We start from the raw sequence: 14491 nt of genomic DNA, 5'->3' as shown, positions 1-14491 counted from the left end.
GCATCCATTCCATTGCTCCAAACTGTGACTTTGGTGTTTCTTCATCTTCTTTCTTGTCTCCATTCAGGTGTCTCAAGATGCTATGATGATTTCCCCTGAAACCAACTTGTGCTTGGATTGAAGGAAAAGAGAAAGCCCTTGGCGCTTTTACGTTGCACTCCCCAAAAATAATGAAATTACCAAACGGCTCCCTCAGTTTGCAAAAATATGAAAAAACTGAAATTGAATCGTAACATCATAAATAAATCCAATGAAAAACTTACCATAGCTGTTATCACAAATTTTGGCAAGTCTTCATTTTGCTGTTTACAAATATAATCACTTTGATTGATCCCACCTCCAACTGCAATCTTGAAAAAGAATATGGCAAACTTGTTTGTTGTTTCAAAAACAAACTTTAGGAACTGCCCTATGAGGTGTTTCATGGCGATGCAATGCAGACAACACATCGACAAAACACAGTGACATGCCAATGAAAGAGAAAACTAGAAGAAGAATAAGATAATCAGGTATCTAAATCTGAGAACTATAGTGTTGTTGCCTCTTAAAATGATAAAAGGCCGTTATCAAACTTTCCATAACCATTACTTGTTAGGTCAATACAGAACTCATACCGGAAAATGGAAAGAGGCTCAGTTTCACCCTGCTATCAGGAAGATGATAATGGCTGCAGATGGTAGCCAGCACAGTCTAGCCAAGAACTGCATGTTATTATGATTTGTTGCACTGATATTTTAACAAACTTGCAAATATGATATTTAATCATTGAGTCAATAATTCTATATAAAATGTTGCCTGTGTCAACCATTTACTATATCTCTCTTGGAGCTAATTTTTTATTTATAGTCTATTCTGGTCCATCTGGAATAAAACTTGAGGCTTAATGTCTAATATATTGTATTATCTTGCTGTCTCCTTGTTTTTTGGGGAAATCATTACTGTTTAACTACCTGGGAGGTCAAGTGACTTTTTATCTTATTGAAAGTGAGATTGTGCTTGATCAAGTGATTTGTCAATAATATAAATCAATAAGTGATGCAAGCACAAATATTATTCACATGATTTTTGTCTGAATTAGGGAAGCATCTCCATCATCTAGAGACCATATACGAAGATGTACACAGAATTCTTGCAGTACAAAATGAAAGTTTCACTGTTGTCACAGAAGCAGACACAAAAGCCAAATGCTTTGGCACAATCTGAAGTGCTGAGCGGTGATAATCTTCAAAATGGTGCCATGACAGACTATGAACCAGATTCGCGAACATCAAAATCAGATACAGAAGACATGACAATCTCCAATAATACCTCCATGCATGTGAAGAGAGCCAAGAGAAATGCGCCATTAGAAGTTTCTAGACAATCAACTCCATCATCAGGCAAATGATGTCGAAATGTCTGAGGCGGATGAGGATGGTGCGGATTCATCAGTTGAGGTAGTGCTTGATTTATTTCAGTGACAAAGAAAGAAAAATATACTGCAAACTAAAGGTACGTAGTTTAAATCTGCTGGTGATTTAGTCTTGCTAGAAGATGACTACGTTGTAGATGTTGCTAACGGATTTTTCATCTGTAATTAATTACAGGGATGAAATTTTTGTTCTAAATTTATCGTAACTAATGTTTGAAATTGATTTCAAAGAATGATGAAACCATCTTCTCAGATGTTTCATTCTTCATTACAATGCCAGTTGTATTCCTCTCTTTGTTGAATGATTTTTCTAGCAGTGACTTTTTTTCTGTAGTGTAAAACGGCATTGTTTATAGAGTGTGCATTGTTTAATCTGTTACGAGGTTTGTTTTGTATTTAATTCTAATTTTAATTTTTTTTGTGGGTGTTTGGAGGGTACTTGATTTAACACCTCTACTACAATTTAAGAAGGCTGTCAGCTTATAATTCTTTGCTTTTGATATATTTTTTTATTCCTTTTTTTTTATTTATGTTCTGCCCTTCCTCTAGTACCTGTTGTTTATTGTGGTATTAGCTTGTGTTTATAATTTATTTTATTTAAATTGAAAATAAAGTATATATGAAGATGAATTAATGAACATAATCTTATTTATGTCAGAAGATTTAGTTGAAATATATATATATATATATTTATAAATATGAGCACATATACAATATATGGCTGGCAAATAATCAAAGCTGTCATGACGACTTTTGAGTTCGATTTGATATTGGTTCATTTTTATCATGGTTTAACATATCTCTGATTTTCATTATATATTTTCTTTTTAATAGAATGTTTATCCATTTAACATCTCATTCATCGTGATGACTCATAATAAAATAATATTTAAATTGTCAAGTGTGTAAAAAAACCATTTATTTTTTTTCTTTTACGCATTGGTTTTCAAGATGTTGTTCCAAAAGTAGAGTTGGTGCAAGTGTTAAAAAAACAACTTTTATTGATTTTAAACATTTCCCGGATGGAAAACAAGTTCCAAGATGAAGTTGTTGCAAAAAATAGAGTTAGTAGGGCCAGTGACTAGTCACACAGCCTTTTTTTTACCTCTATAAATACCAAGCTAATGGCCTCATTAACCTTTGCCTATTTGCTGAGTGAGGACTCTCAAAAGACGAGATGAAGAGCATGAGAGAGCGCTGCGGGAAAAAGGGTTGGTAGTCCCAAAGCTCTGCCCTCTTCTTCTTCGCCGCTTTCTCTTCTCTCTTATCTTCAAGCTCTTTGTGATTCCTCCTCATCTCATGGCGCCATGCTCTTCTCTTTCCTTTTTCCATTCCATTCCATTGCTGCTGCTGCTGCTGCTTTGCTTCTGCCTTCCTTGTTTCGATTTAGAGGCCATGACGATGCCCTAATCACCTTCGAATGCGATCGCAGCGTTTGAAGGCGTGTGATGTCTCCAACTCTCCATCGTTGATCGATTCCTCTTCTTTGCTGCTCCTCTCTTCTCTCTCTGTAGCGATGGTGTAGCGGCTCGGATGGCCTGCTCTTTAGCAGGCAACCGCTGCTCCCGTTCTCGTAGAGGGAGGGGTTGGTGTGTTGTGGGAGAAAAGGAATGGTCTTGGTGGGTTGTATCATGGATTAATGGCGAATCCGAGCCTCTTCTGTATGAGGGATTTGAACCCTCTGGTACTATTGCTACCAATGATGATGATGATGATGATGATGATGATGATGCTTATTAATGGCGATGTTGCGCTTGTGTTCGCTTGGCTGTGATGATTTGCGGTAGAACTGCCTCGAGATCAAGTGGCGTGGCAGCTACTGCTGCAGTCCTTGATTCAGTGTTTATCTCTCTGATAATAAAGGTCAGATCTGAGCCTCCTCCTCCCCACTTCCTTCTCCTCCTCCTCCCCCTTTCTCTCTCTCTCTCTCTCTCTCTCTCTGCGTGTATATATATATGTGTGTGTGTGTTATCTCTTTTTACTTGAGAGCTTTTCTTCGTTCCTTTTTACTTGCCGACTAAAAAGGACCGGAAGGAGTATATGATAAATGTGGGTTGAGCAACAAACCTCAACCATTAAGTTGGAGGGGCTTGAACTCGCGACCTTTGAAGTCTCTGCTACTACTACTATTACTACTATTACTACTACCATGATGATGATAAAGAAGATGATGAGGAGGATGATGATGATGCTTGTTAATGGCAATGCTGCACTTTTGTCTTCTCGTGGCTGTGATGATTTGACATAGAAGAGCATCAAGATCGAGTGGCGTGGCAGCTATTGCTGCAGCCTTTGATTCAGTGTTTATCTCTGATTATAAAAAAAAAGGTCAGATCTGAGCCTATTGCCTCTTGGTTTCTCAGTAAATGATGAAGGCAAAGAAAGAAGGCAATGCTATCTAAGGTCCAAACTTCAATTATGTGTGTGTGTGTGTGTGGTCTGTGATGTGTTTGTCCATGGCTGGAGACAGCTCCTTGGTTGCTATAAATCGGAAGAGTGACATATCAAGTCCTCTCGCATGCTATATTTTCTTGCATTGTTTCATAATTGTTCTTGTTCTGAAAGCGTGTGAAGACCACATTCACATTAGGATGATGGTAACTCTTTCCTTTGCCAAGTGTGAGAACATTGGTTAAGGTCAGTGGCTTTGGTGGTTATTGCTGCAGCCATCCGTTGATTCTGCGTTCTCTTTGATAAGAAGTTTAGATCAATGTTCCTTTTTCTTTGAGGAAATTAACAATGACTCTGATATTATTCAATTTCTTAAGAAGGCATGGGGTTCAGTTTGCCCTTTTTTTATTGATTTGTGGTCTCTCAATTTTATTTTGTCTTTAGAGGCAGGGATGATTCACCCTTGAGTTCCTGTGTTCAAATGGTATGACTCCTTTGTCGTAGTATTTAATTGTCACCCTTCATTAAATTTGGTACTTATTAATATGGATATGTAAGTCTGTGTCTTTCACACTATTAGCTTAAGCTATTGTGTTGAATCCTTATATACATTTGGCCGAACTGAGTTCTGCGGGTCTTTGCCTTTGCTATGCATCTTAGAAGCCAAAATTTAGGTTGCGTTTGGATCATGGAAACAAGAATTGAAAAAGAAATGGCAGGGCTGATCACTACAGCAGCCATATTTGGTTCGTATTTTGTATTAATGTGATGAAAAGGGTGGATCTGAGCCTTGGCTTTCTTCTTTGTAGTACATGGAAGCGTGGCAAATAAGTGATGTGTTTAGTGGAAGTAGGCAAAATAATGGAGAGTGTTATTTCATAAATCTCCATGAAATCTTCAGTAGTGACAATTGCTGACCTTTAATAATTGTACATATCTTATTTATCTTCTATGCTAGGTGACTTTTTATTGAGAAAATTGTATTCCTGAATTAATGACAGTAGATTAATTTTTCGCTTCCACGGTGCTCTTTCATAAGTGAAAAGGCTAGATTAACCAAGCTTAGATATCATGTTGTAAATTTTCTACCGAATACTTTTTTAAGTACTTCTATTTCTTGTCTATAACTCTCCCCTTGAAGAGCTTCCATTTTTCTTCAGAGGGCATTAACCTTATTTGTAAGGACATGTCAAGACCATCTTAATCAGTTTTTTCTTATTAGTAATAGGTGTCACTCTCATTTTATTTTGGATAAATTCATTTATTAATCTGTTCTTCCTACTTACAGATGACGCCATGTTAACATTCTCAGCCATGACTATTCTTTATGTATATTATTTTTTAACCACCCAATATTTAGGCCCTTGGATTATACTTGGCCTAACAACTATTCTATAAAATTTCAATCTAAGAGGTATTTTATGGCCACGTAAAACTTTAGAAGCTCTTTTTAATTTTAGTCATCTTGCTTGGATACTATTTATGACATCTTCTGTAAGTTCCCTGTTATCTTAGATTAGAGAGCTTAGGTATTGAAAATTTCTACCTCTACCTATCTCAGTGTCATCCCTTTGGTTTAGAAAAATAAGATAGTAGTAGTTTGATTTCAGCTCTCCGGTCACACACACGTCTTTGGAAATATGAAATTACATAATAACCTCATAAAATTTCATGTCTCTGGACAAAAATCATGCACATTGTGTTGGAGGAGAGTACTGTGTGACTAGATGGCAGCCATCCCTAATACTTGTTTAAATGGCAGGGCAGCTAAGGTGAGGGGTGACTCTCCATGCTGCTTCTGCAGCCATCCCTAATACTTGTTTCAGCATTATGTTTGATTCAAGGTCAGATCTGAGCTTGATGTTTGAAGTTGTTGAAGTTGTTGTTATTATTGTTAATGCTGCTGCCGCCTGGCAGTCTTCTTTGCTCACTGTGTTGCCATTGTGGCGTAAGTTAGTGAGTGCCTTTGCCGTTCAAGTTGCAAAGGGGAATAACTTCCTTCTCTTATTCTATGTGCGGATTCTTCCTAATAGTTCCGCTTGGACATGGATTGTATTCATGCATGTTTGTGCACATGGTGGCACTCTTTTTCCCCCAAGATCTTCCTTTTTTTGTTATAGTTATGCCCGGGAGTGGCGCAACTGCCAAGTGCGACTTTTCAGCTGTTTGTTATTTCACTACCACTGGAAATAGCAGTTGGAAGGTGCAGTTGACATTCTTTGTCGTTCTTTCTGGATTGAGTGAATCATATTCTATTGTTGTAGAAGCCTTCTATAGGACTTAAATATGTTTAAATCCTTGTGTCCTAGAGGCTGTGATGAACAACCCTATGCCAATTGTGGCGGGGCAGGTTGTGTTGACCTGCAGCCATATGTTGCTAAGAGATTTCAGTAAGTTGGCACTACATTTTCATTTTCATTTTCTTCTTCTTCTTCTTCTTCTTATTATTATTATTTTTTATCCTTTGGGATAATGGCCAATGTGACTGATATTAAAGGGTGGTTCTGAGCCTTTCAATTCCTTCAATATTTACATCTTCTAAAATTCAGATTATTTTTTGGTTTGATGAATCTTGTTTTTGATAAGAATTGTTAGATTTTATATTTTGTACTAGTGAGCCCTATATGGGTGCTACATAACTTAGGGGTCTTACACCAAAAAGTCTCAAGACTTGGTGGCTCAACTTTTATACTATTCATATATAAACCCATTACACTTCTATCACATAACCGATGTGGGACTATATTTCCAACAAGAAGTAGTTAAGAAATTCGTCAGGTGAGAGCACAGGTTTTTGTTGAGCTTGCGGTTATCCTCCATAGTTGTGCATGTTCTTAAATTCAATTAAATGCTGAGTGGTTGTTGCCAATTTGTCAAAAACTGCTAGCCCTCGGTCATTGTCACATGCATACTTGTGAACACACTCACATTAGAGGCGATGAGGATACGCTAAGCACCAGTGCATGTAAATTTTGCATGTTTGGAGGTGATTGATGCTTTACTGACCGCATCTCTTGACCATGTTGATCTCTCAGTTATGTAAATGGCCTAACAGCTTGGATGGCCAGTTACCTAGCTGGTAACCGCTGCAACCTTTACGTACCTGAGAGCCAATGCATTGGTTGAGCTATGGTGATTGGTTGGAATCAGGTGACTTGCAGAAGGCGAATCTGAGCCTTGTTTTATTTTTGTTGCAAGTATGTGACTTATATTTTTCCGAAAGAAGCACTAGTTTTCTTGTTTATTTCAAAATATGTTGGCAAGCTTTAATAGTGGACATTGTTTGACGCATGAAATTACATATCAATTTTGATTCCGTCCGCTCATTACATTTTCATACATCTTTGAAAACATGAAATTACATAATATCCTCATAAAATTTCATGTCTCTAAAAAATCATGCACATTGTGTTGGAGAAGAGTGTTATGATCAGCTGTGATGATTTAATATCAAAGAGGGTTAGATTTAAATCGCGGGGCAGCTAAGGTGAGGGGTGACTCTCCATGCCATTTTTGCAGCCATCGCTAATACTTGTTTCAGTAGTATGTTTGATTCAAGGTCAGACATGAGCTTTATGCTTGAAGTTGTTGTTGTTGTTGTTGTTATTGTTGTTTCTGTGGCTGCCGCGGCCCGCCAGTCTACTTTGCTATCTGTGATCTCTATGGCAGAAGTTAGTGAGTGTCTTTACTGTTCAAGTTACAGAAGGGAACAGTTTCCTTCTCTTATCCTTTATATGTCCAGATTCTGGCCAGTGGTCTTCTTGCACATGGATTATATTCATGCATGTGTGTGCACATGCGGGTGTGATGGTTTTTTTTATGCATTTTGGTGCTTTGCCACTTTAAAGTTGTTATGTGGTTTCTTTTTCAGGTCAAAGGGATCTGTGGCTTAGATGAAAGCTGTTGTTTTGGTAAATGAGACAACATCGAGCCTTGTTCACAATATGTGAAATTTGGTACATTCTGGTGCTAAATTTCCTTATAATTATTTGTACGCGTATTTGGCCTAACCCACCATAGATTGGCTCCTAGCATTTTTATTATTGTTTATTTAGGAATTTTAGAACCTCGAGTATTACAATCATCTTGCTAGATTGTTAAGCCTTTTCTGATTTGATGTTTATGGAACTTGCTGTTACAATCTTCAGTAATTAACAACTTCATTCGTTCTATGATCTTTTTAGAATGCTGGCCAGTTAGTTTTGATCATTGAGTCATCAATTTAATATTATTCAATATAATGAGCGATAAGGATGTATTTACTCATATTTTATGTAGGGTAACTTTATAACTGTACAACACTGCCAATATTCACAATTTATTATGCTTCTCCTATACGAATCATTTATTATTTGAGTGTCATGTGTCTGAACAATAGGTCTTTATGACAATGGCAGCCTCCTCCTCAAAAGGGAAATTTGGTTCTGTTACTTTCCCTGATGCCTAAGCTATACAAGGTAGGTGCCATGGTATTTCTGTGTCAATTTTGCTTAAACAGGAAATGTTCTACTGACTTTATGGAAATTCCCTAAACTAGCATCACCACATTTTGATACAAGCACAATGTCTTATAATTGAACTGTGGATCCTTTGTTTGTCCCCACCCGGCCGACATGGGGATTGGGTTGGACCCTTGGCAATTCTGCATTTAGCGTGTTTTGAATTGTGCAATAAGGGTCCCGCAAACCAAGGCTTAGTAATAGTGCCAATACTGTTATACTAAAGGCCCTTTTGTATCTTTCACCAATTCTGCTATATGGAAATGTTTCCTACAATTCTATTATTTCCCATTGACATTGGCTTTGTGTATGCATGGAACACTACTGATGCCACATTGCGTGCACGTGCGCGTGTTAAAATGGCGTGGCAGATTGTTGTGGTCTGCAGCCATTTGTTGTAGCACTGTCAGTGGACTTATGTGACTCATCATCATCACGTGTGATGAGTTTTATATAGATATATGCAATTATGCCACTTTAATCAATAGGGAAGGGGCTCTGAAGAGACTAAGAGAGAAAAGGAGTGTGAAGGGTTGGTAGTCCTAAAGCTCTGTTCTCTCTTATCTTCAACCCTGTAATTCCTGCTCACCTCCTATTGCTGCTGCAGCGGCTCTTCTTGCTCTCTCTTGTCACTTTTTGGAGGTGATGTAGATGTTCTTATAACTGCCAAACGAAATTGCAACAAGTGTTAAGGTGCATGACACCTCCATCGTTGATCCCCAGTCCTGTTCTATGGCCCTTTCTCCTTTCTCAACAAGTGTTTCTGGGATGTCCTTGCCTGCCTCTTAGAAAACAAAAATTAAGTACAAGAATTGGAAAACAAATGGCCTGGTCACTATAGCAGCTTCTTTGGTTCTTGCTCTTCATTAATGAAATGAAAAGGGCAGATGTGAGCCTGCCTTCTCTTCTCTGAAGAACAAGAATGAAATCAATGGTGCATTCTGAGTGATGAAAAAATTGAGAAAACAAAGAAAAAAGGCTATTTGCATCTATCTTCTTGAAATCTGCCATCTTTCCATTTGAATTGCAAAAATCTTATCTGTTATCTTGATGTCTCCTATTCAAATTATATACTCTCTCCATTCCAAAATACATGTCGTTTAAGAATTCAAATGATCTGAGTTTAAGTGAGCTAGTTACTTTCAATGTTGCATTCAAGCAAAGTTTGTCCTCTTTTTTAATTTGAGGTAGTGATGATTCATCTGTAAGTTTTGTGAGGATTGAAATGGCGGGGCAGCTTGGTGTGCTGCAAATCTACAGGTCACCGCTGCAGCCATCTTTGATTCTTGTTTATGAATCATGTTTTCTCTCCAGGGGCTTATTGTTTCCTCTCGAGTGCAGGAGGATGAGGATGACGGAGAGAGAGAGAGAGATAGAGAGAGATCTTTATCCTTGAATCATCTTCTTTGTTCCTTTATTATCTCTTTGTAGCCATGGTGAAGCAGTTTGGAATCTGGATGGCCTGCTTCTCTGCAGGAAACCACTGCTCCTGTTCTTATGGAGATAATTGGGGCCAAAGAAGAGGGATCTTGGTGGTATGATGGATTAATGTGTGCTCATGTGCACCTCGTTTGCAGCCCTATCTTCTCTGCTGCTGCTGGTAGTGGTGGTGGTGGTGGTGGTGGTGGTGGTGAGGCCTAGTTCTCTTGCGACTGTATTGTTGTTGGCCATGTCTCTGTGAGGCTGTGATGATTTGCCCAATTATACTTACAAGAGTCTCAAGATCAAGTGGCTTGGCAGCTACTGCTGCAGCCCTTGATTTAGTGTTTATCTCTGATAGAAAGGGTTACACATCTGAGCCTCTTGTTTCTTGTTTTTTTGAACACAATGAAACAAAAGTACAGAGACCATATTGTCGATGACAACAACAACAATGACAATAATAATAATAATCCAAATGAGGTCAGAATTAGATTTGAGGTCAGATGAGGGTTTGCTTATTTTGCAAACCCTATAAAGTTTATCTAGTTCATGACTACCATTTTCAGAGGTAGTGATGATTTGTCCTGAAGTTTTATGTTTAAAATGGCGTGGCAGCCCCGGTGACCTGCAAATCTACAGGCCACCACTGCAGCCATCATTGATTCTGGTTGTTGAATTGTGTTTGATAATAAGGACTGAATCTGAACCTCTCTTGTTCCTCTCAGAGGGAACTGAATAGCACTCTTTCCTAATTAGAGGTTGAGGGTTTGAGGAGTGTCCATGTCCCTACAAACTCAAAAATGAGAATAAGAAGAAAAGGAAGGGGAACTGTTTTCTTTTGCCTGGTTGAATGACAGGAAGACGAGATGTATTTTCAAATGAATGAATAATATTACATCAATAATAACAACCATTAGTCATAACTAGACCTGTCCATGGGCCGGGCCGGGTTCGGGCCGGGCTTGAATGAAAATTACTAAAATTCAACATTGCCCAAGCCCGGCCCGACCTGAAAATTCGGGCTTTAATCCTTGTCCAAGCCCGCCCAAATTTAATGATCTCTACCCAAGGCCCGCCCAAGCCCGCCCAAATAGTTTTTATTAAATAATATATAAATTATAAAAAAAAATTAACAATATTATTAATATGTGGATATGACCAAATATTGTTCTACAAAATACTTAAAAGTTAAAATACCAAATATAAATCTTTATTTAATTAAAACAACTAAAATTCAAATCATTATAATTAATGGCAATCAAATATATATATATATATATATTGTATAAGTATATACCAACTTAATTAATAAATATATTTTATAATACGGGCCGGGCCGGGTCAGGTCGGGCTTTTAACAACAAAACCCAAACCCGGCCCATTTTTAAAACGGGTTTTTTTTTGTCCAAGGCCCGGACATCGGGCCTTATATATTTGTCCAAACCCGCTCAAATTTCGGGCGGGCCTTTGGGCATGGGCGGGTAGCCCGGCCCTTGGACAGGTGTAGTCATAACTATTTGGGGAATACTTTTTCACTGGACAACAACAATAATATCTTAACACACTGAGCTCTTACCTTGCTTCACTTAGGTGTTTGACATCCTACACAAGGGACTGGTGTCAATTGGGCAATAGGCATTTTGCTCACCTTTGGCTTTTATTATGAATTTTAGATACACGCAAATTGAAATTTTATTGGGTGTGTATATATACATGCAAGTAATACATTTTAGTGGCTTATCAATGATTAAGTGGTATATTGGTAGTTTGGATCTGTTAGAACCTTTTACTAGTGGTGAGAGTTTGGATCACAAGTGGGAGTATATTTCTGGGAGTGTGAGGAGTGGTTGTGTGCTGGTGGTTCTAGTGTCTACATGTGCGTGGACCATGTTATCACTTGCGCCGGCGAGGGTCGTCCACTTTTTGCCTTCCTTAGCGGTCTAATCCTTCATCTTTGCCAAAAATCCATTTAAGTGGCTTGCATAATCACATATGTCAAGGCATCATGCATTTCTGTAATTTTGCCTCAAGTGAAAATAGCAATTCAAGGCTGGTACATGCATTCCATTGTTCCAAACATGACTTTGGTGTTCCTTCATCTTCATCTTCTTTCTTGTCTCCATTTATGTGTCTCAAGAGGCTGTGATGATATCCCCTAAAACCAACTTGTGCTTGGATTGAAGGGAAAGAGAAAGTCCATGGTTCTTTTACTTTCCACCCCCCAACAAAAAAATAAATAAATAAAGAAATTACCAAACGGGCCCAGAGTTTGCAGAAATATGAAAAACCTGAAATTGAAATGGAGATGGATGGCGAGGCAACATGGAAGGCTAGCTAGACTGTGCTGGCTACCATTTGCAGCTTATTATCATCTTCCTGATAGCAGGGTGAAACTGAGCCTCTTTCCATTTTCCGCTACAAGTTCTGCATTGACCTATCAAGTAATGGCTATGAAAAGTTCGATACGGCCTCTATCATTTTAAGAGGCAACTACACTATAGTTCTCAGATTTAGTTACCTGATTATTGTTTTAATGTCAGCCTGATTTAGTTTTCTCCTCCACATGAGTATGCTGTTTCATTGGCATACTGCCATTGTGCTGTCTGCATTGCATTGTCATGAAACATCCCCATAGGGCAGTTCTAAAAATGTTGCTATTGAAATATCAAACATGGTTGCCATTTTCTTTTTCTAGATTGCAGTTGGAGGTGGGATCAATCAAAGTGATCATATTTGTAAACAGTAAAATGAAGACTTGCCCAAATTTGTGATGACAGCAGCTATAGTAAGTTTTTCATTGGGATTTATTTATGATGTTATGGTAATAACTTTATTCTGTGGTTTGACCTTCAGGCTGACCAGGAGCTTACTTAGTACAGGTTTTGGCTGTGGTTTCAACACATGAGAGAACATTCAGTTAAGCCTGAAGAAATTCTCAAGCTTGTTAACACTCTTGTACATCAATTGTTTTCTCTTGTTTATTTGATTTGTTGCACATACTTGCTGATAAAATATCCATTGAGTCAATAATTTAATAAAAATGCTGGCCATATCCACTATTTACTATACCTCTCTTGAGGCAATCACTTTTTAACTCTGTACTGGTGCATCTGAGTCAAACTTGTTGGTTCTATTTTAATGTGGTTATAAATAATATCTTGGTGTCTTTTTCTGTTGTTCAAAGGAACGCTTTATTAATTCTCAATGTATGTATGTATATACATATGCATATCGAGGTTGTCAGGGGACTCGGATCGGTCTGCCCAGGGTTTAACCTGGGAAAAATCGAGAATCGATCATGCTACGTACCGGGGATATCCCGATTGAATCGGGTATTAAAAATCCGGTATTAGCAGTGACCCTGGACGGTTCAATCAGGGAACCAGCTTGATCCCGTACGGGGTCACAATGTTTAATTTTTTTCTTTACAATATTTAATAATTTATTATTATTTTCTCATTAGACGATAAATAGAATTATAATATATATATATATCATAAACATACCAACAAAAATTAACATTTAAAAATAAAATTTATTAATGTGTTATGTAAATATTTTCTAAAAATTTAATTTATTAAGAAAATAAAACAATAAATGAGTGTAATTTTATTATAAAAATATATAATTAAAATATTTTAATTAAATAAAAAATATAAGAAAATTTAAAACAAAATAAAACTTAATTGAAATATAAGAATTAGTGAATTAAATTTCTTATCTATTTTAACAAAATCAACTAATAAACAAATAAATAAATAACACCGAGAGAAGTTCGATAATTATATATTAATATATTAAATTTGTAAATATTTAAAAAATGTAAAAATAAATGACATAATTAGAAAACTCTACTGTATATAATGTCATTTATCAATTTAAATATCAAATTTGAGTAGGTTTTTATATTATAATTATGGGTTTAATATTATATTTGCTCATTAATTATTATAATATTTTTTATATTTAATTATTGACCCCGGTTCAACCTCGATTCGGTTTTGACAACCTTGATGCATATGTTCATATTTTTTAAATTTAATTTATATATTTTCAAATATATTGAACATTATAAAATTTTATACCATTCCAAAAATACATATAATCAATTAATAAATTATCCAATTTTAAAAAATAAATTACTAAATTATCCTTCTTTTTCAACCATATATTTTTTAGGGTTATGGGAAAAATTGAAAAAAAAATGTATTGTAAAACGATAATTATTTTTAAATAATTTTTTTTTCTAAAATTACTTGTATTTCAGAATAGAGGGAGAATATTGAAGTTTTCATGAGGGTGTACTACATGCAAAGCTCTTAAAAACATTTATATTTTGTAAGACTAGGCATTCTCCTTGGTTTCACATCGGAGTTTTTAAAATTGTGAGGGGTTTTGATGTAATATCATATATAAAAAATAATATAACTAAACAACTCCTATAATGAAAGTTGTTATATTATATATCTTGAATTTCAAAAATATTATAGATATTTATTGCACAAATAAATAAGTGTATTTAAAGTTTTTCAATTATTAATATCATAAATAATATAAATAAAAACTTAAATGCAATAAAAAAAACATAAATTGTTCATTGAATCACTCTGGGACAGATTATACATCTAGATTATAAAATCATTCCAATCATCTCCATCAAATTGTTTAAATATTTTTTTGTTTATTAATTATTTATTTTTAATAATTAATTATTTTAAATGAGCTAAATAAAGAATGCAGTAAAAAGAGCTGAAAGATGTTTCTCTCT

General features: G+C 36.2%; 1 long non-coding RNA gene across 2 annotated transcripts; it reads left to right on the top strand.

Moving 5' to 3' along the window:
• The first annotated feature begins 6683 nt into the window (after window positions 1-6683).
• On the top strand, window positions 6684-12791 carry LOC120252808. Of its 2 annotated transcripts, none has more exons than XR_005534143.1 (3): window positions 6684-7758; window positions 12419-12508; window positions 12603-12791. It is a non-coding gene; the product is annotated as an uncharacterized LOC120252808 (long non-coding RNA). The 2 variants fall into 2 exon arrangements; XR_005534142.1 differs by having other exon boundaries at window positions 12577-12791.
• Window positions 12792-14491: the final 1700 nt, after the last annotated feature.

The sequence above is a fragment of the Dioscorea cayenensis genome, chromosome 3, assembly GCF_009730915.1.
Source record: "Dioscorea cayenensis subsp. rotundata cultivar TDr96_F1 chromosome 3, TDr96_F1_v2_PseudoChromosome.rev07_lg8_w22 25.fasta, whole genome shotgun sequence".
Taxonomy (NCBI): domain Eukaryota; kingdom Viridiplantae; phylum Streptophyta; class Magnoliopsida; order Dioscoreales; family Dioscoreaceae; genus Dioscorea; species Dioscorea cayenensis.
Note: the sequence above shows the minus strand (reverse complement) of the source record. Positions and strands in the feature narration are given on the sequence as shown.